Below are 25553 nucleotides of genomic sequence, written 5' to 3' on the forward strand. Positions count from 1 at the left end.
TCTGATTTGAGTCTGAAAATCCAAGCCCAGGTTACTTTACCATTTGATTGAATTAAAGTAATCTGTTTATTGCTTGCCCCTTCTCAGTTCTTCCTGTCTGGCCAGGATACAAGCCCTGAGGGTATCTAAATGTCCTCAGGTTGGAGATCTGTCTGTGTCTGAGAACACAATGTGAGAGTGGCCTGGAGTCAGGGACAGTGGCACAAAATGAGGCTGAAGAGATGGGCAGAAATTAGTCAGAGAGAAGTCAACCTTTGGAAGGTGTTTTATTTTCACAACAAAATCTGTATTTTATTTTATTTTTCCATTTTATTGACATAATTAACATAAAATTGTAAGATATTTAAGTATACATTGTGGTGATTGGATATTCATAGCATTGTGAAAGAATTCTCACGACTGAGTTAACTAACGCATCTATCACCTCACATATTTATCGTGTTGTGTGTGTGTGTGTGTGTGTGTGTGTAAAGCTAAGTTCTACACCCTTAGCAAATTTCATTTATATAATACAGTATTATAAACCATAGCCAGCAAGTTTTACATTAGATACTCAGACCTTATTCATCTTACAGCTGAAAGATGAATACCAACCTCTCCCCATTTCCCCCATTCCCCGGCCTCTGGCACTACTAGACTGTTCTACTCTGTTCCTAAGAATCTGACTTTTAAAAAAGTTCCACATGTAAGTGACATTATGCAGTATTTGTCTTTCTGTCTGGTTTATTTCACTTAGCATAATGCCCTCAAATTCCATCTCTGTTGTTGAAAATGGCAAGACTCCGGCCCGAGCAAAGGCGGAAGGCAGCGGCCAGAGCGAAGGCCTGGGTCCCGAGTGCTAGAGGAAAACCGGTGCCAGCAGCCAGGTAAAGGAAGGCCTATTGCACGAATATTCATGCAACGGGCCTCTAGTGTGTGTGTGAGTATATACATACATATATATATATGTACACTAGAGGCCTGGTGCATGAAATTCGTACATGGGGGGTAGGTGGGGGATGTCCCTCAGCCCAGACTGCACCCTCTCCAATCTGGGACCCCTCGAGGGATGTCCGACTGCCCGTTTAGGCCCGATCCTACCAGGATCGGGCCTAAACGGGCAGTCGGACATCCCTCTCACAATCCAGGACTGTTGGCTTCCAACTGCTCGCCAGCCTGCCTTCCTGATTGCCCCTAACTGCTTTTGCCTGCCAGCCAGATCACCCCCTAACCACTCCCCTGCCAGCCTGTTTGCCCCTAACTGCCCTCCCCTGCAGATCTTGTCCCTGCCAACTGCTCTCCCCTGCAGGCCTGGGTCCCCCCCAACTGCACTTCCCTGCAGGCCTGGTTGCCCCCAACTTCCCTCCTCTGCCGGCCTGGTCACCCCTAACTGCCCTCCCCTGCAGGCTTGATCGCTCCCAACTGCCCTCCCTTGCAGGCCTTGTCTCTCCCAATTGCCTTCCTTGCTGGCCATCTTGTGATGGCCATCTTGTGTCCACATGGAGGCAGGATCTTTGACCACATGGGGGAAGCCATCTTGTGTGTTAGAGTGATGGTCAATTTGCATATTACTCTTTTATTAGATAGCATATAGGCCTGGTGCATGGGTGGGGGCCGGCTGGTTTGCCCTGAAGGGTGTCCCAGATCAGAGTGGGGGTTCCCTTGGGGTGTGGGGTGGCCTGGGCGAGAGGCTTGTGGTGGTTTGCAGGCTGGCCACACACCCCGGCAACCCAAGCAGAGGCCCTAGTATCTGGGGTTTATTTATCTTCTACAATTGAAACTTTGTAGCCTGGAGCGGAGCCAATCCTTCTGCTTGCTCCTTGGTGGCAGCCATTTCTGTTGGGATTTATCTTCTATAATTGAAACTTTGTAGCCTTGAGTGGAGGCCTCAGCCGGCCAGGGTGTGCAGAAAGCTTGGCTTCCTCCATCGCCAGGGAAACCCAAGCCTCCCTCCTGCTTGCTCAGTGGCCGCAGCCATCTTGGTTGGGGTTAATTTGCACACTTGCTCTTGATTGGCTGGTGGGCGTGGCTGGTGGACATGGCTGGTGGGTGTAGCGGAGTGATGGTTAATTTGCATATTACTCTTTTATTAGATAGGAGATTATATATATATATATATTAGAGGCCCGGTGCACAAAATTCATGTACAGGGGTGTGTGTGTCCCTCAACCCAGCCTGCACCCTCTCCAATCTGAGACCTCTTGAGGAACCTCTAAATGGGCAGTCGGACATCCCTCTCACAATCTAGGACTGCTGGCTCCCAACTGCTCGCCTGCCTGCCTTCCTGATTGCCCCTAACTGCTTCTGCCTGCCAGCCTGATCACCCCCTAACCACTCCCCTGACAGCCTAATTGATGCCTAACTGCTCCCCTGCCAGCCTGTTTTCCCTTAACTGCCCTCCCCTGAAGGCCTGAGTTCCCCCCCCCAACTGCCCTTCCTGCAGGCTTGATCGCCCCCAACTTCCCTCCCTTGCAGGCTTGGTCCCTCCCAACTGCCCTCCCCTGCTGGCCTGATTGCCCCCAACTGCCCTCCCTTGTAGGCCTGGTCCCTCCCAACTGCCCTCCTCTGCTGGCCATCTTGTGGTGGCCATCTTGTGTCCACATGGGGCAGCCATCTTGTGTGTTGGAGTGACAGTCAATTTGCATATTACTCTTTTATTAGATAGGTTAGAGGCCTGGTGCATGGGTGGGGGCTGGCTGGTTTGCCCTGAAGGGTGTCCCAGATCAAGGTGGGGGTTCCCTTGGGGCATGGGGCAGCCTGGGTGAGGGGCCTGTGATGGTTTGCAGGCCGGCCACGCCCCCTGGCGACCCAAGTGGAGGGCCTGGTATCTGGGATTTATTTATCTTCTATAATTGAAATTTTGTAGCCTTGAGCGGAGGCCAGGGCTGGCCAGAGTGGGTGGGAAGCTTGGCTTCCTCCATTGTCGGGAAACTCAAGCCTCCTGCTCTCTCTGTGGCTGTAGCCATCTTGGTTGTGTTAATTTGCATACTCGCTCCTGATTGGCTGGTGGGTGTGGCTTGTGGACATATCAGAGGTACAGTCAATTTGCATGTTTCTCTTTTATTAGTGTAGATGATATTTATCAATTCATTCATTAGATAACCACTTAGCTTGTTTCCATATCTTGGCTGTTGTAAATAATGCTGTAATTAACATGGGAGTACAGATATCTCTTTAATAACTGGTTTTCATTTCCTTAGAATGTATGCCCAGAAGTGGAATTGTTGGATCATATGGTAGTGCTATTTTTAATTTTTTGAGGAAACTCCATAGTGCTTTACATACTGGCTGCACTAATTTACATTCCTACTAATAGTGCACAAGGGTTCCCTTTTCTCCACATCTCACTGAAAGGTTTTAAGCAGGAGGCAGACTTGATTTAGTGTGAGTTGTAAAAAGAGCTCTCTGGCTGAGTTACAAGAATGAGTTAGAGGAGGGCAAGTGTATGCAGGGAGATGAGCTGAAAGCCTATTGCCAGGTTCAGATAGAGATGGAGTGACTTGGAATAGTGACAATGAAACAGAGACAGTTGGATGGATTGGAGAAGGATATTGGAAATAAAATTTATGAGACTTGGTAGTGAATATTATCTATGGAGTAAGGAAAAGGGAGACATACAGGAAGATTGCTGGAGATAGCTGATATTTACTGAGAGAGGAAAGGAGAGACACAGAGAGAGAAACATCAATCCATTGCTTCCCTTATGTGCCTGAACCGGGGATGAAACCTACAACCTAGGTATTTGTCCTGATGGAGAATTGAACCCACAACCTTTTGGTGTATGGGACAACACTCCAACCAATTGAGCCACTTGGCCAGTGGTGAAGGTCTTTGTGAGGCAGTGAGACTTTGAGACTTTTAATGTGATAATGCCATATTGTGGACTATTAAATTATTAATAACTATTGGGCAGGGTGGGATTCATCCTGCCAGGCAAATTCAAATACTAAGTAAACATTTATTAAGCACTCAGATGTTTTAGGCACTGGGGCAGAGTCTTGGGCTACAATGATAAAAAGGCTCAAAAGCTTTTAATTCAGTGAGAACTTTCCTCAGTATCTGTTTAGCAAACATACATGGGTCCTGGCGTGTTACCTGGTGCACATGGTTGGGAACACCCAACAATATCTACCCATCCCTACCTGGTTTAAAATACCATTAACATTTGCAAGTGTGCACAGCCCTTTTGTTTAACACCGCTGAGAAGTAAAAAGTGTCATATTAACAAATTTCCTAATGTTTTGGATAACTGCTATTTAGTCATTGTATCAGTCAGTGCTCAGTTAAGCAAACAAAAGTTGCTCTTGGTATTTTAATATAGGGAATTAGAGGTTTCACACCTGTCAGATGGGGTAGGTAAGGGCAGGCGGAGAAGCCCACTGCCAACAATCTGAGCCAGCAACTCTGAAGCGGATCGTCCATTAGTCATGAAAGCCAATGCGGTGTACTTCTCACCCACCATCTGCTCAGCATCTACCACTAGGGAATAAGCTCTCCCCTTTTTTTGGAATCTCCCCAACTGCCCCATTCCACTTCCCATGGCCCAGTTCTTTCCCAGTCAACTCCCTAACTTTTACAAAAGAGGCTTGACAAAGTTCACTGTGAGTTCAGCTTTCATCGTTACTCAGCCAAATATAGGATCACATTTTAGATTTGATTTTCAGATATCTTAACCCTGCGGCTACAAGAAATAAAAGGGTCTTTCAGGATGGTCCTGCAGGCTTTCTGATTCTCTAACTGAGCTTGAGAATCAGGCAGCTCCACAGTCCTTGTCAAGCTTCCTATTAGAACATTCTGTTGCAAAGTCGTATGTTCTTTCAACACTTAGCTTTCTATAGCCACTCAATTCCAGGCAACTAGTAGTGGAAATTTAAGGAGACATTTTGCCATTGCATGTCATGCACCATAAAGTCTCACTTTATACTAGAAATGAGTTATTTAGGTCAGACAACACATGGCAGATTCTCTCCTTTCAGGTTCTGTTTTCCTGAAACTGCTATCAATACTAAAGATTCTAAGTGCCGGAGTTTGATCATTAAAGCAGAAGTCACTCTGTGTATTCTAACCATGAGGGGTTTTCCTACAGAAAACTAAGGACCTATAACCTATTGGGAAGTCTAGGGGACCAGAATCAGAGAAGCCATTTCTGAGCATCTCATCCTGAAACACTGAAGTAGATAAACCTCAAGAACTCATGCACATGTCTCAAGAGCTCATGCATCTGCTAACTCCATATGAGGGGTTGGCAAACTATGGCCCACAGGAGAAACCTGCCCCTGCTTTTGTACAGTGTGTGAGCTAAGAATGGGTTTATGCTTTTAAATGGTTGAAAACACCGAAAGCAGAATAATATTTTGTGATGTGATGATTACATGGAATTCCAGTTTCAGCATTTACAAATACAGGTTTACTGGAACACAGTGTTCACTTGTATATATATAGTTTATGGCTGCTTTTGTACTACAATGGCAGAGTGCAGTAGTTGTGACAGGGACTACATTACCTATGAAAGACTATAATATTTTCTCACTATTATCTATCCCTTCACAGAAAAAGCTGGCCGACCCATGCATCTAACTGCATCTATTTCTGGCAGATAATGGCTTCTCTTTCTCTCCTGAGAATGCCTCTTATTGGCCAATCCTTAGAGTCATATGGGGAAAATAATTTTAGGGAATTTTACTGTTATTTCTCCTCTGGATTGCAGAGAAGCAATAGTACTGAGTTGACAAACAATCAAGAATAGACATAATAGATATGAAGAGATGCTCAACATCACTAGTTATAAGGGAAATGAAAATCAAAACCATGATGAGATGCCACCTCACACTTTTAGAATGGCTATGATCAATAAGACAGGAAATGACAAATGTTGGAGAAGATGTGGAGGAAAAGGAACCCTTATGCCCCACTGTTGGGAATTTAAAATGCTCCAGCCACTATGGAAAACAGTATGGAGATTCCTCAAACAATTAAAAATAGAACCACCACATGACCCATCAATCCCTCTTCTGGGTAGCTACCCCCCAAAATTTTAAAACACTTATTTGTAAAGATACATGTACCCTTATGTTCATTGCAGAATTATTCACAACCTAAGTGTCCTTTGATGGACAATTGGATAAAGAGATGTGGTACACATATACAAAAGAATACTACTCAGCCTAAAAAGGATGAAATATTGCTGTTTGCAACACCATGGATAGATCTTGAGAGTATCATGCTAGTGAAATAAGGCATATGGAAAATGACAAGAACCAAATTATTTCACTTACATGTGGGATATAAAACAGAAAATATCAAACAAACAAACTAAATAAACTCATAGATACAGACAACAGAATGGTGGTTACAAGTAGGAAGTAGAGAGGGTGAGGGGAGGATGAAGAGGATAATGGTGATCAAATATATGGGTACTAGACTTCTGGTGGTGGGCACACAGTAGAGTATACAGATGTCATATTATAAACTTCTACAACTGAAATTATATAATGTTATTAACCAATGCTATCCCAACAACTTTAATAAAAAATAAAGAGAATAGTCATAACATGTTTGGGGATGCCCAAGATCATTTTCAGGTAAAATGATTAGCTAGAAGGACTCACAGAACTCAAAAGATCTGTTATCCTCACTGTTATGGCTTATTACAGCAAAGGGATAGGATTAAAAGGAGCAAAGGTAAAGAAAGGCTCCTAAGGCAGAGTCCGGGAGAGACCAGATATGAGCCTCCAAGTGTCCTCTCAGTAGAGTGATATAGACAGCACTTCATTCTCCCAGCAATGATGTGTCACAATAAATACGAAGTGTCTTCTGCCAGGGGAACTCATCCAAACCTCGGTGTCCAGGCTTTCTATGGGAATTGGTCACATCTACATGGCTGATCACCCACATGGCTGACCCTATTTACTTAGTCTCAAGATGATACCATATGGCACATGGTCCCCACTATAAATAACATTGTATTAGCATAAACTATCTAAAGTGGCCTGAGGTCCCAGACAAACAAAGATACTCTTACCAGGCAGGATGTTCCAAAGTCCTAGAGGTTATCTCCCAGGAGCGGGTCAAGGCCCAAACTTTTATTTGGAATGTGTAGGGTTTGGATAACCTGGGCCTGCTGAGTTAACCGTTTATTGCACACAGACTCACTGAAATGTGGATCTCAGGGAACCTCAGAGATTATTTGATTAAACTTCCCTATTTTGTAGATGAGAACATAGAGGCTTTGAAATCAAATTGATATGGATTTAAAAATCCCAATTTCACTACTTACAAGCTATGTGGCCTTGTAAAAATTATTTAACTTCTCTGAGCCCATTCCCCCCCCCCCCCCCTCACTGATTCTTAGTTAATAGCAAGTACTGAGAACTTGTAAAAATGCTTAAGTCAGATTAGTGGTTAAAACATGGCAGGTACAAAAGCAAGACTTCAGTTTCATTTATTCAATAAGCTTATTGAAAGACTATTATTATTGTATTGATGTAAGTGAAAGGAAGAGCTGCTACAAAGACTTTGATGTACTAGCATCATGGAAACATTTATATTAGGAGAGATGTCGCTTTGTTTTGGAAAATGCCCTGAAGGCCCCTTTGAGGGTGAAGAGTAAGGCTCTCCAGGGCTTAGCCTGCAAGGAAATTGATTTATTGCTCTGCAAAATAATCGAATGAAAAGGCGGCGAGATAAGAGAGAAGGAGAAGGGGAAAGGGTTGGAGCTTAGGATAAAAATGAGAAATTGGAAATATTTCTTGAGAAGCTGGTTGGTGCCAGGTTGCTAAAAACCTTCAGTTGCACAAAAATGCATTGCCCAAGGTGGAAGAGCTAGTTAATGGCAGACCTGGGACCAGAGATCTTTCTAGAAAGCCACACTGCCTCTCTAAGAACCAAAGTTTTTATTCCAACCACTTTCAATGTGAAATTATACCTTGGGAATATTAAACAGAATATACAACTCTTTGCTAACATCTGAGACGCTCAGAAGTTATCTACTGAGTATCTGTGATAATACTGTATTTTGAATAGTTGATTAAATGTTTACTTGCCAAGTAGGAACTAATTTACTGTTAAGTTTCAGAGAAGGCTTATGGGAAAATAGCCAGGAACCACAGTATCATTACAAACATTGCTAGAGGAAAAAAAAGTGCTTCATGCTTGGCTACTTAGGATGTTTTGTAATAAGCAAATAAAGTTTCTCAAGATTACTTTTATTCCTTTGAATTGACAAATGCCAATTGGTCTCCTCCAGCTGACATTTTTATATACAGGGTGTCCCAAAAAATCTATACACATTTTGAATAATTATAAAGGTAGTGTTTATTAAAATACATTTCATTTTCAAAATGTAATAGAATCAGCTGTTAATGTGTATATACATTTTTTGGAACACCCTCTAGTAACAAGGACATCTAAAACTTTCTTAGCTTTTGGAAACCAGCAAAACCTGAATTGGGCAAGTGTTGATATCAAGTTACAGTTTAGTCAAAGAACACGTACGATAAAGAAACAGAGAGGTTTGGAAAGCATTTTCTTTTTGTGACAAGCAGCAATTCTGGCCCCTGTTAGCTGTGCCGGGAGTTTCTGTGAGGGCCAGGCTTTCAAGGCTTACATACCAGAACTCAATTCTCATGTTGGCCCCCAAAGTAAACAGCAGATCAAGCCCACTTGTAACAGTGATTCCCCTTCTTTCCTACTACCATCCCTTGGGCTTTCCTATTTTATCCTTCAGCCATTTCAATCTAACCTCTTGCTGTTACAGCTCTCCATGATCTTGGAGCCATCTTCTGAAGCTCCGGTCAATTCTTTCTTTGCTTCTTTGTTTGTCTAAGGTTTGGCTTATAGATTAAATTATTGGTCACAATTTTTCATCTCTACTAGTTAATTATACATCCTTGCCATGGCCTCCCGTGGAAGTGACTGCTTCTCTGCTTGCATTTGGTCCTAGCCATGAGACTTGCTTTGGCCAACAGGATGCCAGCAGATGGGATACAAACAGAGACTTGAAATATGCTTGTGTGGTTAGGCTTGCCCCCTACCACTCATGTCAATGCCATGAAGAAAACACGTGCCAGATGGACGTCTGGTCTCGGGAGGGTGAGTGGGACAGGCCTGGGTCCAAATTTGCACTTGGAGTGAAGCTCAGTCAATCCCAGTTCCAGTCAGCTGACCCCTGCTGACCTGTGTACATGTACACATGTAGTTTTAAGCTATTGAGTTTTGTGGTATTTTATAACATAGCACTGTAATAAGTGCTGACTACTACTATAGGCAATGTCAGGACATGTCAGAGAAACATCTGCTCTCTCTTTCTTAGTGGCATGCTATGCTGGTTTTATTGTCAAGTCAGGCAGCAGCCCACTGATGACTGACAACCCAGCATTTGACTTATGGTTTTGCTTCTCATTAGCTTTGGACTAGAATTGTTGAATTTGAAAAGTGAAGATAATAGGTCTATGAGGACTCATGTGAGCATATAAATAATGTTAAGTATCTTGGTTCAATAAATGGGAAATATTATTACCACGACGGTGATGATCATCATCAGTTGTAGCAGCAGCAGAAATAACAGTAACCCTGAACTCATCTTTACAACATCTTCCCTTTCACTTCTGCCTACCTATGTGGCATTCCTCACAGGGTTCTCCTTGTAACTTCTATGAAGAAATCTACACTAATAAAAGAGAAACATGCAAATTGACCGTCTCTCTGCTATGCCCATCAGCCAATCAGGAGCAAGTATGCAAATCAACCCAACAAAGATGGAAGTTAATTTGCATACACAGGCACAGAGCAAAGACTAAAGACAGCATAGAAGGAAGCCAAGCACTGCAGAAGGGAGCGAAGCAGCAGAGAAGAGAGCAAGGCAGCGGAGAAGGGAGGGAGCGAGGCAGTGGCTTCGCTCCCTTCTCGGTTTCGCTCTGGCCACAGGAAGCCCTATTCTTTCAGGAATAGGCCCAAGAAAGTCCTATTCTTGCAGGAATAGGCCCGAGGAAGCCCTATTCTTGCAGGAATCTTCCTGCAACAGGCGTCTAGTATAGTGATAAAGAAAGATGCCTTTTGAAAGGGTTGTTTGATATTTTCTCTGACTTGTAAGATTAATTTTCTCTTATCTTAGTCCTATTCTATATTTCTGTTCACCCGGAGGTTAGGTAAAAAAGGAAGTTAAAATAAGCATTGGAAAGGATCATTTTTATCCAAAGGAGACTCAGAACCACATATTCCAGGCTAATGAAGGTCTGAAAGAAGGTGGATAAAGTTTGTACAAAAATTAAGAAAGACAATTTTTATCTCTGAAGATAATAGTTGACTCTGGGGAATGTCCGTGGCAAGTTGTATTGTTTATCTAACTTTCATATACAAAGTCAACATTTTCCCTGCCCCAAATCACCTCAGGGCCAGGTAGAGACAACCCCACAGCTCAGAACCCTTTGAAGTTACTAAACCATCCAAACTCAGCTTGCTCTAACTTGTCTATCCTACCTTGCCAGTTCCTTTCTGTAGAAACTACAATAAAGACTCTGGGCCATGCTTCCATTCCCCTGACTGACCCCAGTATTAACCCTTGTGGCCCAGTGTGGTGCATGGCATGCCCCCTCCTCTTGGAAACTGTAAGTAATAAACTCTTCTTTCAAAGGCAGTTGTCTCTGTGTCTGTTACCTTACATTACCTATCAAAACAAATTCCAGGTACATGTCACCATACTCACATCTTCTACATCCCCATCTCAGCTCCTATAGGAAGCTAAAATTAGCAGTCACCTCTAGTCAGGAGCCACAGCTAAGGCAGGTCTTGGTGGCAAGGGCAAGCACAAAGCTCTGGCTACTTTAGAGCACATTGGTTCTAACCGTGAATCTGATTGGAACAACTTTTGAAACCATACTGCTCTTTCTACTGAAGCATAACCACACCATAAAGGTTAGCTGGATGCTCTCCTGAAAAAGAAGTGTAAATGTGGTGAATTAGTCCAGGATTTAGAATTCAAATTGCATTATGATCAGCAAAAAGTACTGTTATAAGTTAAAGTACTCAAACCATCTGACTAGGAGCTGGTAAAAGAGACAGCAGAGCCCCAGAGGACTGCTGGGAAAAGATTCGTTGGATGAGAATAAAACAATACGAGGCCATATCCCCTGAGTTTTGATTCTACTTGGCCCTGACAGAAAAGTATGCTTGAAATGTGGAAACACTCAGAAATGGACTTACATTTTGGAAGGCCACATCACATAATTTTACGGCAGGAAATTAACTTTGATAGGAACACAGCATGGAAACAAGATTAAGCAAGAGAGGTACTGAAGATGAGGCTGCTGAAACACCTTGTTCTTTCAAGTGAATGGCATGTCTTTGAATTCAACAGTAGGTAGTTAAATTGAAACATTAAATAATCATTCTTAACAGTTTGCATTTCAGGAACAGGAGGAAGAACTGTGTTAGCCTCTCTGCAATGACTCCATCTGTCATCTTAAAGTGCAGCAGGAGATGCTATTTTCAGTTACATTAATTTTCAGCAAGCTAACAGTGGACTTGGTGGGTAACCATGTCTTCAATAGCAGAGACCAGGGAATTTTCTTTATGATCTCTTAATCTGCTGATTGGGACATGCCTGTGGGTGGTAATTTATAATGGGTGGGTTTGTGACAATGGGATGTTTATGGAATAATGGTCCATCACTTATTCTTCCTGAGTGTTGCTTACTTTCCTAAATATCTCTTCCCACAATCTTCTTCCTGGATTGCTTCCACAGTCCCCAGGGCTCAATGCTGCCATCCTCCCCCACAGGACAATAGAATTCTGGCCCAAGGTCCTTCTTCTTCCTCAGGTTTCTCCTGAATCTTAGTCTCTCTGTCCACTCCAGCCGTAGGCACTTCACTCTTGTTTAAATCAATTAGCCTATGGTTAATTAAATTTGTCTTGTTACATGTCGTTTTGCTTAAAGTCACAGAACCTATTGATGCCACTAAGTGAGGACTTACTACACCCCAAATACTTACTAGATATTAATAAGTTCAAGATACTTATTACACAACTTTATAGTAGAGATATTTGGCAGACACCAAATTAACAAGTTCATAAAAGTTAACTTCACCAGTACGGGGACAAATCAACATTGTGTGCCTCCATATGTGACATAGAATCACTTCTGTGGTATTCTGGCCAAAAATACATAATGTAAAGCTAATTATGGGGCAACACCAGACAAATCCCAAATGCGGGACATTCTACTAAATAACTGGTCTGTATTTTTCAAAAGTGTTGAGATCATGAAAAGACAAAAGACCAAGGAATTGTTCCAGATTGAAGAACACTGAAGAGACATGACAACTACATGCAGAATGTGATCCTGGTTGATGTACAGGCCCATGAAAGAAACTTGGGAGAATTGGCAAAATTCTAATGGAGTGTGTGAATTTGATGATAATCCTACCTAATAATAGACAAATATGCAAATTGACCATGCCTCTGACACACCCACAAGCCACGCCCACAAAGCCATGCCCACCATCCAATCAGAGTGAGTATGCAAATTAACCCAAACCAAGATGGCTACAGCCACAGAGAGCAAGGTTTCCTAGGTAACAGAGGAAGCCAAACTTTCCGCCTGCCCTTGCCAGGCCTAAGCCTCCACTCAAGCTACAAAGTTTCAATTACAGAAGGTAAACAAATTCAAACAAATGGCGGCAAAATGGAGCTTGAGAGAGCAGGCCAGGGTTGCCGCCGGCAACAGGGGAAGCAAAGCTTTCTGCACACCCTGGCCAGGCCCACCCGCTTAAGGCAACAAAGTTTCAATTATAACCCCAACAGAAATGGCTGCCGGCCTCGGAGGGAGCCCCAGGCTTGGCTCTGCTCCAGGCTACAAAGTTTCAATTGTAGAAGGAAAATAAATTCCAGATACCAGGGCTTCCGCTTGGGTTGCCAGGGGGCGTGGCCAGCCTGCAAAACACCACAGGCCCCTTGCTCAGGCTGCCCCACGCCCCAAGGGAACCCCACCCTGACCCAGGACACCCTTCAGGGCAAACCAGCTGGCCCCCACCCATGCACCAGGCCTCTATCCTATCTAATAAAAGAGTAATATGCAGATTGATCATCACTGCAACACACAATATAGCTGCCCCCATGTGGTCAAAGATCCTGCCCCCATGTGGACACAAGATGGCCACCACAAGATGGCCAGCAGGAGAGGACAGTTGGGAGGCTCCCAGCCTGCAAGGGAGGGCAGTTGAGAAGGACCAGGCCTGCAAGGGAGGGCAGTTGAGAGGGACCAGGCTTGCAAGGGAGGGCAGTTGGAGGTGATCAACCCTGCAGGAAAGGGCAGTTAGGGGTGACCAGGCTGGCAGAGGAGGGAAGTTGGGGGCAAATAGGCTGGCAGGGGAGCAGTTAAGCATCAACCAGGCTGGCAGCAGAGTGGTTAGTGGGTGATCAGGCTGGCAGGCAGAAGCGGTTAGGGGCAATCAGGAAGGCAGGCAGGCAAGCAGTTGGGAGCCAGCAGTCCTGGATTGTGAGAGGGATGTCCGACTCCCCGTTTAGGCCCGATCCCGGTGGGATCGGGCCTAAACGGGGAGTCGGACATCCCTTAAGGGGTCCCATATTGGAGAGGGTACAGGCTGGGCTGAGGGACAACCCCCCTCCGTGCATGAATTTCGTGCACCAGGCCTCTAGTATTATATAAGTGCCATTCTCTATATTTTGATAGTTGTGCTTAACTATTAGGAGTCTATCATTGTTTTTAGGAAATACACACTGAAGTATAAATAATGGAATGTCATGTTTGAAAATTACTCTCTGAAATGGTTCAGAGAAAATATTACACACATGTACATACACGCAGGAAGAGAGAAAGAAGGAGAGAAAGAAATAGAGAAGAGAATGAGAAGGAAAATGTGATAACTTGCTAATAACTGTGAAGTGGGTGAAGAATATATACTATAGAAATGCTTTGTATTTTTCTCTCAACTTTTCTATAGGTTTAACTTATTTTAAAGTAAAGAGTTAAAAGAGTATATTAGGAATTTCTCCAAATAATAAGGAAAGCATAAATGCCACAACCTAAGAATGAGGGGGAAATGAACAAACATTTTACACAGGAGGGCATACATGTAGCCAACAGAGCCATGATGATAAATTTCTGATCATCCACAGTGCTGATCAAGACTCCAGTGAGGTACCATTTTGTTAACTGCCCCAAATTTAAAAATCTGAAAATATCAAGTTTTTGAGAGGATTTGATTTCAAGTGATCCATTATTCATTTCTGGAGGGAGCATAATTTGTTACTGTTACTCTAAACAAGTGCGTTGTTATGTTTAAGAAAATCAAACATTTTCATGCTCATGACTCAGAAATTCTACCCTAGTATATAGTTAAGACCATCTCTGATGCATATACACCTGGAACATGAACAGTATGCTCATAGCAATACTATTTAAACAGGAAAAACCTGGAAAGGTCCGGGCTGCCTGCCAGTGGAAGAGTGGGTAAATGAACTGTGGCACATTCACAACATGAAGAATCTTAGTGATATAATGTGAAATACAAAAGGAAGCCACCCCCTGATCACATGTAGCATGATACTGTTTTTGCAAAATAAAAATAAATAAATTGAAAAATGATGACTAGGTAGTAGATTAATAAAATTTTATATTAAAAAAAACTCAAGAGGGTAGTGGACACACAGGATATGTGTTTTTATTACCACAGAGAACACCTACCTTAAGGATGAATTGATGTTTCTACCTTTAGAAAAAAAAAATTTGTAACATTTAAAAACTTTTTTATTTTGATTTTATTCATCAAGTTTCTAAAGTCTTAGGGTTCACTCAGCCTTATCTAGGATACCTATGATACAGATACTAGAGGCCTGATGCACAAAATTCATGCAAGGGGCTTGGCCATCGCAGCCCCGGCTGCCTCAGCTGGGCCCTTGCAGCCCTGGCTTCGTCCGGAAGGTCGTCCGGATGGTCATTCTGCTGTTTGGTCTAATTAGCATATTAGCTCTTTATTATATAGGATGGCCTGAAGTTTATTATGGTGAACAAAATAAGAAATTTTAGACACTGAAATATAAGCTCCATGAGGACAGAAATTTTTGTCTTCTGTGTTCACTAGTGTATCTCAAGGGTATATAATAGTGCTTGGCATATCGAAGACAATCAATAAATAACACTTACCAATAATTAATTATATTGAGTGAATGAAAACCTAGATTAGCCAAAGTTAAAAGGTAACATTGCAGTAACATGAAGTGTCCAGTGGGTGGAGCCCATGTTGCACTTTGTTCACAGTGTACACAAAGCAAGGGTTCAAAATTTTTTGGATGGATTTTTCCATATCCTTGGGTGAATTTTAGGTGGTTCTGTGGGAACTCTGTAATAAGCTTAGGTTTTCTTTGAAGTATTAATTGGTACCAAGCTTTTAGTGTTCAATACTTTTCTAACAGAAATTTAAATTATTTGGTTCTTTAGTTAATATCAAGTGGAAAGGTTTTCCTCTCTACCAAATTCAACTAGATTGTTAAATTTTGTTGCATTTATTTCTGGGTCAAAGAACTAAGAATGTTAAAGAATGAGGAAATCTGTTTAAAAGAGAATGAGAGGTTAAAATGTGGTAAAGAATGTACCATGAATGCCAACTGTGCCGACACCTTCTGAAGGACAATAGAATCAAAGCAATTTCCCCCATCACTTAGTTTAAAAGGCCTGACATTCATGTAAACACAGCATAGTGGAATTAAAGTAATTGACTTATTTAGTTTCCTTTCTTGAGTCAGTTAACTGGATGCTCGTCCTCATGTGGCTCTGTACATCTGTTACCTGGGCTCATTACTCTCCCCTTCCCATTTTGGAAACCTTCCATTGTGCTCTCTGAAACTTAGGATCTGCCACATGCAAAATTCTTAAGGCCTCCACTTCTCTGAATATTCACTTTAGGATTTTGCTCAGTAGAAACCCTGGCACTTCATGAGGACCCTGCTTCCCCGCTGCTCTCTCTCTTGATGCGTTCCCTCCCACACCCTTATACCACTGGCTGGTGGGGTGGGCGGTGCCTGCCAGCTCCCATGCCATCCCCACCATTCTCCCTTCCATCTCCAGAAAACTCCAACTTTGAAGTCCTTGCTTCAGACTATTCCACAACCCCTGCTTGCCGCAGTCATCTACTTCCTGTCCCTTCTCTTAATTTCTTTAATATTTTTAGCTTCTGGTTCACTGCCATTTCCTCTTAAAATTCCTGTGACAATTTTAGCTTTTCAGCATCCAGATAAATGATCCTTTCAACACTTCATGCTCTTGGTTCCTTAACCTCCTCTTGTCCAGGGATCTTGTCCCTTCCTTATCTCAGTCATTCTCTCTCAGGGTCATACCCTTGCCCTGTGTTGCCAAAACAACATTAACCTCATTCAAGCACCCACTTTCCAACCACCACATTCCTGTCTTTCTAGCTCACGCCCTCTGAGGCCCTGGCTCACTTTTTCAACCCACCAGATCTTCAATTCATAGATTTGACCACATTTTGTCCTCTCACTCGCCCTCATTTACAGCCTTGCCTGGCCTGAATTCCATGGTTTGACATTATATTAACTCCCTTGCCAACTCTGGGATGTCCTGGTGTCTGGAAAACCCCAATCCTAGTTAAATCTAATTATCTGCCTACTCCATGCCTGCCTCCTGGCAGCTGCACATGACTGGATAAAAACCCACAACCATGACTAGTGGGCTCAAGGGAAATTTATCGCCATTAACCTCACATGGACCCGTCCTGCTGCCTGGCCATCTACTTTATCTTCCTAGTCCATTCCTTCTCCCACTTTTCTGGACTATTTATTCATCAAGTGTCAAACTGTGCATTTAAAAAATTGAACAGATGAGAGCAGACTAAAACTTAACAGAGTGCATAGCATATAATAAGGGTAAATATTATTTCAGGAAATGCTTGTTTCAGTTGTATGTATACATACTTATATGTGCATGTGTGCTGGATTAGGATGTAAGGTACAGTTTGTGCTTAAAAAAGTTAAAGATATACAATTATCTCACATCTTCACCTCCTCATCTCCTCACTGCTGTCCAATGACATTTTACTAAGAAATTAGGAGGAGTTGGAAGAGAACTTGTCCACCTGCCAACCCGCTGGTTACCATGCTCCACTCTCCTTCCTGTTACTCTCTGTTCCTGCTCTATGTCAGCTCAGTCCTCCACTTATCTCCTAGATCCAGTAAATCCTAAACTCCTCAAAGACATTGCTTATTGATTAATGAGGAATTAGTCAGGACCTCTGTCAGGTTCTTTTTCCAGAATTATTAATTTTCTCCTCTGCTAGATAAGATCATCCTTAATAATATGAAACATTCCACAATAGTTCCCATCTTAAAAACAAATAGCCAAACCAAACAAAGCTGTTGGTGGCTCCCCTAGCTACTGTGTCATTTCTCTACTCCTTTATACAACAAAACTGCTTTAAAGAGTTGTCTACACATACTGTCCCTGAGGTCTCTCCTCCCATTGTCATTGGTCCCTAGTCCAATGAGACTTGTACTCTCACTATTCTGCCAAACCTTTTTATAAGGTTATCAGTGACCTCCTCTTCCCTAAATCCAATGAACTTTCCAGAGAGAGAGACCACTTTCTCCTCTTTGAAACACTTTTCCCTCTTAACTGTCAAGGACACCAAGTGCTGCATTCCTGGTTTCCCCTAGAGTCTACCTCCTTCTTTACACGTTGTGAATGTTGGGGTTGCCCATGTTGGAGTTGGAGTGCCCAAGGTCTCAGACCTCTTATTTATTTATTAGAGGCCTGGTGCACGAAATTCGTGCACTGGGGGGGAGGAGGGTGTCCCTCAGCCCAGCCTGCACCTGCACCCTCTCCAATCTGAGACCCCTTGGGCCTAAACCGGCTGATGGACATCCTTCTCACAATCCGGGACTGCTGGCTCCTAACCGCTCTCCTGCCTGCCTGCCTGATAGCCCCTAACCGCTTCTGCCTGCCAGCCTGATCACCCCCTAACTGCTCCCCTGCCAGTCTGATTAACACCTAACAGCTCCCCTGCTGGCCCGATTGCCCCCAACTGCCCTCCCCTGCCTACCTGATCTCACCCCCAATTGCCCTCTCCTGCCGGCCTGATCTTGCCCCAACTGTCCTTTCCTGCCTGCCTGATCACCCCTAACTGCCCTCCCCTGCTGGCCTGGTCTCACCCCCTACTGCCCTCCTCTGCAGGCCTGATCTTGCCCCCAACTGCTGTCCTCTGCTGGCCAATTTGGTTCTGATTGGTCAGTTTCTATGCCAGTCAGCATCTCCAGGCCTATCTCCGGGCCTCCTCATAGAGGTGGGGCTGATCAGCAGCTGCCCGAGGCTGCTGGCAAGTGGCTGAACTGTTGACCTCTGGGGGAGAGAGAGAGAGGCTTGGCTGCTGGCGAGGAAGAGAGAAGCAGGGTCTGATCACCCTGTTTCTCTCTCCCAGCCTTGCCAGCAGCCACTGCCACTGCTGATCAGCCCCGCCTCTCTCTCTCTTTGAGAGGTCAGCAGTTCAGTCCACTCGCCTGCTGCGCGCACAGCCTGGCAAACGGTCGAGCGTCCTGGTCATTGTGTATGTGACGGACCCAGGGTTTTTATATATTAGGACTAGAGGCCTGGTGCATGAAATTCATGCACAGAGGAGGGGGTGTCCCTCAGCCCAGCCTGCACGCTCTCCAATCTGGGATCCCTCTCACAATCCAGGACTGCTGGCTCCCAACCGCTCACCTGCCTGCCTGCCTGATTGCCCCTAACCACTTCTGCCTGACAGCCTGATCATCCCCTAACCACTGCCCTGCCAGCCTGATTGATGCCTAACTGCTCCCCTGCTGGCCTGATTGCCCCTAACTGCCCTCCCCTGCCAGCCTGGTCCCCCTACCAACTGCCCTCCCCTGCAGGCCTGGTCCCATCCCAACTGCCCTTTCCTGCAGGCCTGGTCACCCCCAACTGCCCTCCCCTGCCAGCCTGGTCCCCACCACAACTGCCCTCCCCTGCAGGCCTGGTCCCCCAAACTGCCCTCCCCTGCAGGCCTGGTTGCCCCCAACTGCCCTCCACTGCAGGCCTGGTCACCCCTAACTGCCCTCCCCTGCAGGCCTGGTCCCCCCAACTGTCCTCCTCTGCAGGCCTAGTCCCCCCCAATGCCCTCCCCTGCAGGCCTGGTTGCCCCTAACTGCCCTCCTGGGCCAGCTTGGTCACCCTTAGCTGCCTTCCCCTGCAGGCCTGGTTGCCCCCAACTGTCCTCCCCTGCAAGCCCAGTCACCCCTAACTGCCCTCCCCTGCAGGCCTGGTCCCCCCAACTGTCCTCCCCTGTAGGCCTCATTGCCCACAACTGCCCTCCCCTGCAGGCCCGGTCACCCCTAACTGCCCTCCTCTGCTGGCCATCTTGTGGTGGCCATCTTGTGTCCACATGGGGGTAGCCATCTTTGGCCACATGGGGGTGGCCATCTTGTGTGTTGGAGTGATGGTCAATTTGCATATTACCTCTTTATTAGATAGGATACTTATCTCTTGGATATTTAATCTAGGCTCATGGCTTTAAATAGCACATATATACCATAATTTCCAAATTTATAGGATGCAGACCTTTTCCCTGAAACTTCCTCCTCAACTTCTCCACTTGGGCACTTAATAGGCATCTCAAATTAAAACTGAATGCCCACCGTGCTCCTCCCACAGTCTTCCCCATATCCGTTAACAGAACCTCTGCATTTCTAGTTGCTCAGGGCCCAAACCTTAGTGCCATCCTTGGCTTCTCTCTTTCTTTTATACACTACCTACATCCACTTGATATCATCAAATCCCATTGGCTCTATCTTCAAAATATAATCTGAACTCAAGCACTTTTCACCACCTTCTCATCTTCCACCCTGGGACCAAGCCTAGGTGTGTGGTAGGTATTAGGGATACAAACATGAAAAGGCATGCTTGGGTGAACTCATCTGATTAATTATTAAAATACAACAGATTAGTTTCATGAAAAAGAAATAATCACTGTAAGGTGAGATGAAATTTGAAAAGCTTTGTAAATAAATTGGCATTTGAACTGGATCTTGAAGGATCAGTGGAAGTTGGCCAGGTGAATACAAGTAGAAGAGACTTACAAGCAGAGAGGGTAGGACACAGAGGTGTGATGTGATCTGGGAATGGTCAGGGGTTTGAGAAAGTTGAAAACATTTCCCTTTTGGTGACATGCCCTAAATGCTAATGTTGGAGCATTTGAAAGAGAACAAGGATGTAGATGTTTTCAAGAAGCACTTTCAGTTCATTCCATTACTAATTTGAAGGCAAATTCTGGTAAAACATGTGTTATATAGTGACATATATAATATCTTGATGAATGACTTCCTGACTCTGTCAAACCTAAAAGTAATCCTAATGTTTATAATACTTGAAAGCCTATATAGTAATATAGTCCATTTTACCCAGAGGTTTGAAACAAATACAAGTGCATTGCTTTGGATGTTAGTAGTTTTATGTTAATAAATTTAATGAGCCTTTATTGAATACCTTTCATATACCCCAAACTGTGTAAAGTGTTGTAAGGAATAAAAAATAAAGAAGTCAAGCTATCAAGGCACAAAAAGACAGGAGGAACCTTAATTTCATGTTACTAAGTGAAAGAAGCCAGTCTGAGAAGGCTACAAACGATATGATTCCCACCATATGACATTCTGGAAAAGGCAGAATGAAAAGGGACAATGAAAAGATCGGTGGTTGCCAGGATTGAGGAAGAGGAGAGATGAATAGGGAGATAGTGGAGGATTTTTAGGGCAGTGAAAATACTCTGTATGATACTGTAATGATAAATACATGTCACCATACACTTGTGTACACCCACAGAATGTACAATACCAAGAATGAACCCTAAGATAAACTATGGGCTTTGGATGTCTCATTCTTGGTTTAAATGTATACCATTCTGTTGAATTACAGTGATAACGGGGAAGTCTATGCCTATGTGGGGGCATTTGGTATATAAGAAATCTCCCTATATACCAAATTGAAAAATACCTTTTTCTCAATTTGGTTATAAGACTAAAACTTCTCTTAAAAAATTAAGTTAAAAAAGTCAAGATTCATGTTCTTAAGGGGCTTATTGTCTTTTAAGGAGTGATATGATAGGAAAATAGCCCACAGACCAGAAAGAATATAGTTTACCTTCCTGAAAATGTTCATTGGAGAAGTGTTAAAACAGTAAATAAAACAATAACTCATAACAATTAATTAGATGATTTAAAATACTTGCATTCACCAATCTGCAAAATTAATCTATCCACGTGAGAAAGCTCTGATCTGGAAATCCATTTTCCCCTGCCTGTCTTTCTATTTCAGAGAATGAAGTGTTTCTTTTCTTGTTGGAGGTCAGTCTCGCACCCTAATCCCTTGACCATTCTCTGCAGGATTCCTCTGGATGTTGCTTCATCATTTACTCACCCATGTATTCATTTGGCAGACATTGGATTCCTCTGTGTCAGGCACGGTGCTGAGGGAGAAGAAAAGAAATAGACACAATGCAAGGCAACAAGGAGGCCATGTTTAGTGAGTTTCCTTTGTCTTCCACCTTTTCACTTTCAGTGGCTTCTCCTAGTTTCCAACATGCTTGTAACTCTCCCACCCTAATATAATTTTTCCTGTGACTCTGGAACCACTATTTCTCTTCCTTGCCCACCCCAATATTACCGTACTTCTTTTCTTCCCTTCTCACTCAGGCTTCTGTGGGAGTCATCCCGCACTCCCTGCCTCCCCTTCCTCACCTGCCTTGCACTTACCCATTGTCTGCAATTTGGCTTCAGCCCCCATCATTCCACTGAAGTCTCCCTGCCAACATACACGTCAGCCCGATGGCATGTGTTTTGCCACATCCAATGATTACTTTTCTGTTCTTATCTTTTTGGACCCTCTGCTGTAATTATCACTCTTGATTTCTTTTTCTTGCAAACTCTATGCCCTTGACTTGGAGGAACTACTCACCGCTGGTTATGCAATTACGTCCTGCATTCTTTGATCATCTTCCTGCGCTATTCCTCCCTTGCCTTTTCTCTGTGACCCTGAGCTCTTTCTTGGTTCTTTGCTTCTTCTTCCATATATGGTCCTCAAGCAATCTCATTTGCTCTTATGGTCTTAGATTTCTGACTCTGATTATAAGAGTCTGGGTTGCATATCCAACTGCCAGCTGTATATATCTGCTTGTATGTCAGACTATCTGCTGCTTATAATAGCAACTTGATGTTCCCAGTATAATGAAACTCTACATGTTAAAACTGAAACTCATTTTTTCCCTATCCCACCCCAAACCTGCGTCTCTTTCATCAACTCATTACTTTTTTCTCTTCCCCTCTCCCTGCTAATTCTGTCATCATCAAGGATGCTGGTCCTTGGTCTTTCTATTTCCTGAATTGATCCCCTTCTCTTCATCTCTATCACGGTTGCTCTCATTCAGGCCTCCACCACCCCTTGCTTATATCATGTATAGCTTTTAGCCTATGCCATACTGTTTTATGCCTCTGTGCCTTTAGTTGCCTTTTGCCCTTTCTTAAACTGAGAGACTTATTCATCCTTTAAGACTCATCCTTCAAGAATCATTTTCTAGATCTAGTAAGTCTTTTCCAAACTCTGAAAACTTTTATTTTACTTTATTCAATTTATTTTACTGCATTCGCTTTAAAAAAGAAATTATCTACTTATGTATCTTTTACCTCAGTGTACAGTAAATTCTGTGAGAGACCATGCTTTCCTCATCTTTGTTCTCCTCATACCAAACTCGGTGCCTGGCATATTTATTGAACCTAAACATAGTTAAGATTTCCCCACTCAGTTGCAATCCACAAGCTTTACTACGTCACAAGATGCTTGGCCTTTTTCTCTTATTAAACAAACACTGACTGAGTGCTCCCTGTGTGTTGGCTCTGGGAAGCAGTGATCGCAGTGAGCCCTGAGAATGGCAAGTGGATTACTATGGCCATAGTGGGGCATAGGGGCGGCGAGTGGGAGGATCAAAACCGAGAAGTAATCCACGGCTGTGCTCACAATGGCTTTTGTTCAGAAAGAAGAGCATTTTATGTGGCAGAATGAAAAAGGCTGATGAGGGCAAGTTTGGAAACAGAAGTCTTTTATAGAAGCAAAATTTTTCATTTAAATGACACCTCATTATGATGTGTCTAGTTGGGTTGTACTAATTTTCCAATAGCAGATCATTGTTTTAAAGTATGTATTGAATTGTATTGATTCATGTATTCATTTCATAACCCTTATTAGTGACTATATTATATATATATATATATATATGTGTGTATATATATATATATATATATATATATATATATATATATATATATATGTTTATATACATACACACACACACACACACACACACACACTAGAGGCCTGGTGCACAAAATTTCATGCATTGGGGTGGGGGGGGCGTTCAGCCCGGCCTGCACCCTCTCGCAGTCCCGGACCCCTCACTCCTTACCGCCTGCAGGGGAGGCAGGAGAGGCTCCGCCACCGCCGCTGCACTCACCAGCCATGAGCCTGACTTCTGGCTGAGTGGCGCTCCCCCTGTGGGAACACACTGACCACCAGGGGGCAGCTTCTGTGTTGAGCATCTGCCCCTGGTGGTCAGTGCGCATCATAGTGACCGGTCATTCCACCATTCGGTCGATTTGCATATTAGGGTTTTATTATATAGGCTGGTATCTTGGGGATCCTGGAGTACTAGACAACATGCTTGGCCTCAGAAAACTTGTGGTCTAGTAGTGTACTGGACACAGGAGTGGACGAATGTGATTCAGCAGCACTGCTGCAGGAGGGGTGAACACAGGCTGCTGTGGAGCCCAGAAGGGGACTGACCTCCTAGAGGGGGGTTGGGAGCCCAGAGAAGGCAGTCTGAGCAGGGACTCGGAGCTGAATTTTGAAGGATGAGTAAGAATTAACCTCTCAAATAAGCTGCAGGCCTGCCAGGCCACTCTAGGCAGGGGGAACAGCTTGTGCCAAGACCCAAATGGGACCACTGAGTGTGCAGTAGCTTGATCTTATGCTGCAATTGAAGGCAGGACCAGGAATGAGGTTGAAGTTTAAACTTTATTTTCAAGGGGATGTCACAGAAGAAAGTGGGATTCTGGCCCACTTTCATTAACAGATTAGATGGAACAGGGTAACAACTATGCTACTTATTTAAGAAACTAAAGCATAAACAATAAGACAAATCATCAAAACCACCGGGGCTCTTGGTGAAAATATTCCTAAGAGAAGAAAGGTTAGTGACTCTTTCTCTTAGTCACCAGTCTATCCTTCTGGGTTTGGATCTGCCTCTGGCTCATACTCAAAAATTGAATCTGAGAAATCCTGCCATTTCCCAGAGGGCCAATAGTTCCTGTAATAACTACTCCCCAGACATTTCCTGGATATGATAAATTTTCTAGTTCCATAGTTACAGATTTATAAATCAAAGATTTTCCTCCATGTTTTTCTTCCATGTGAGCCCCGAGGCCAGGTAATGACAAGCCTGGCAGAGAAGGCCTGGGTGCGGGTGGGTGGGGGTGGGCTCGAGAGATGGTGTTTTGTGGCTGCAATACTATCCTCCAGCATGAACAGACTTGGTCAAGGTTTTATTTTTTTATTTCAGAATAACTTGGGTTCCTCCTCAAAACAAACCAGTTACTCACCTAGCAAAAGTGGCTGGGTTGTATTTACGTATGTCTGCCTTCAGGCTAAGAAATGTGACGCTGTCTGCGAAGGATGAGGAAAGAATATCATTTTAGAATAATAGATGTACAACACCCCGAGGGTGGTTTCAATTTCTGTGCTGGGTTTCAGGATTGCTATGAATTAGACACCACCAGTTTCCCTGTCACTGGTATATGTTTCTTCCAATGTTCCTTTGACCTTTGGGACTGAGGAAGATGCCAAATGCCTTTCTTTTTCACAGAATAATCTTTACTGTGTTTAGATTATTTGAGTAGGTTTTGGTTTCTTTTCTATATGGATGCCATTTTTTTTAAAGGGGTGGGGGGAGCGCCTAGGATTAGTCTGTCATTAGTACTATTGCCTTATGTCATAAGCAGCCAAACTTCTGTGGCCCCAAATGTAGGCCAAATGCTGTTTAAAGAATTGTTAGTATTTCTATTCAAATTTTAAATATATTAATTTTGCCTTCACATTAGTCTTGATATTTAAGCATGTTTAAAGAAATGTTAAGGCGGGGGGGCAGGTGAGAGAAGGGGATCTTAACGTATGGTGACAGGAGAAGATTTGACTTAGGGTGGTGGGCACATGGTGCAATATACAGAAACCCATACCTGAAACCTATGTAATCATGTTGGCCAGTGTCAGCCCAATAAATTTAATAAATAAAAAAATTACTGAAAAAAATTTTCCTACAAAAAAAAAGAAATATTAAATAAAAAGAGTTCTTCACAAAGATATGCATTGATAATAAGGTCAAACTGTAGAAGATTTAATAAAAATGTAAAATCAATTAGTTAATACCAAGTATCTCCACATAGCTGCTACTCTGTTAATCTCAAATCTAGCATGTCCAAAATCAGACCAATCAACTTCTCTCCCTTTTGGTGTAGGC

Source organism: Cnephaeus nilssonii, assembly GCF_951640355.1.
Source record: "Cnephaeus nilssonii genome assembly, chromosome: 6".
Lineage (NCBI taxonomy): Eukaryota > Metazoa > Chordata > Mammalia > Chiroptera > Vespertilionidae > Cnephaeus > Cnephaeus nilssonii.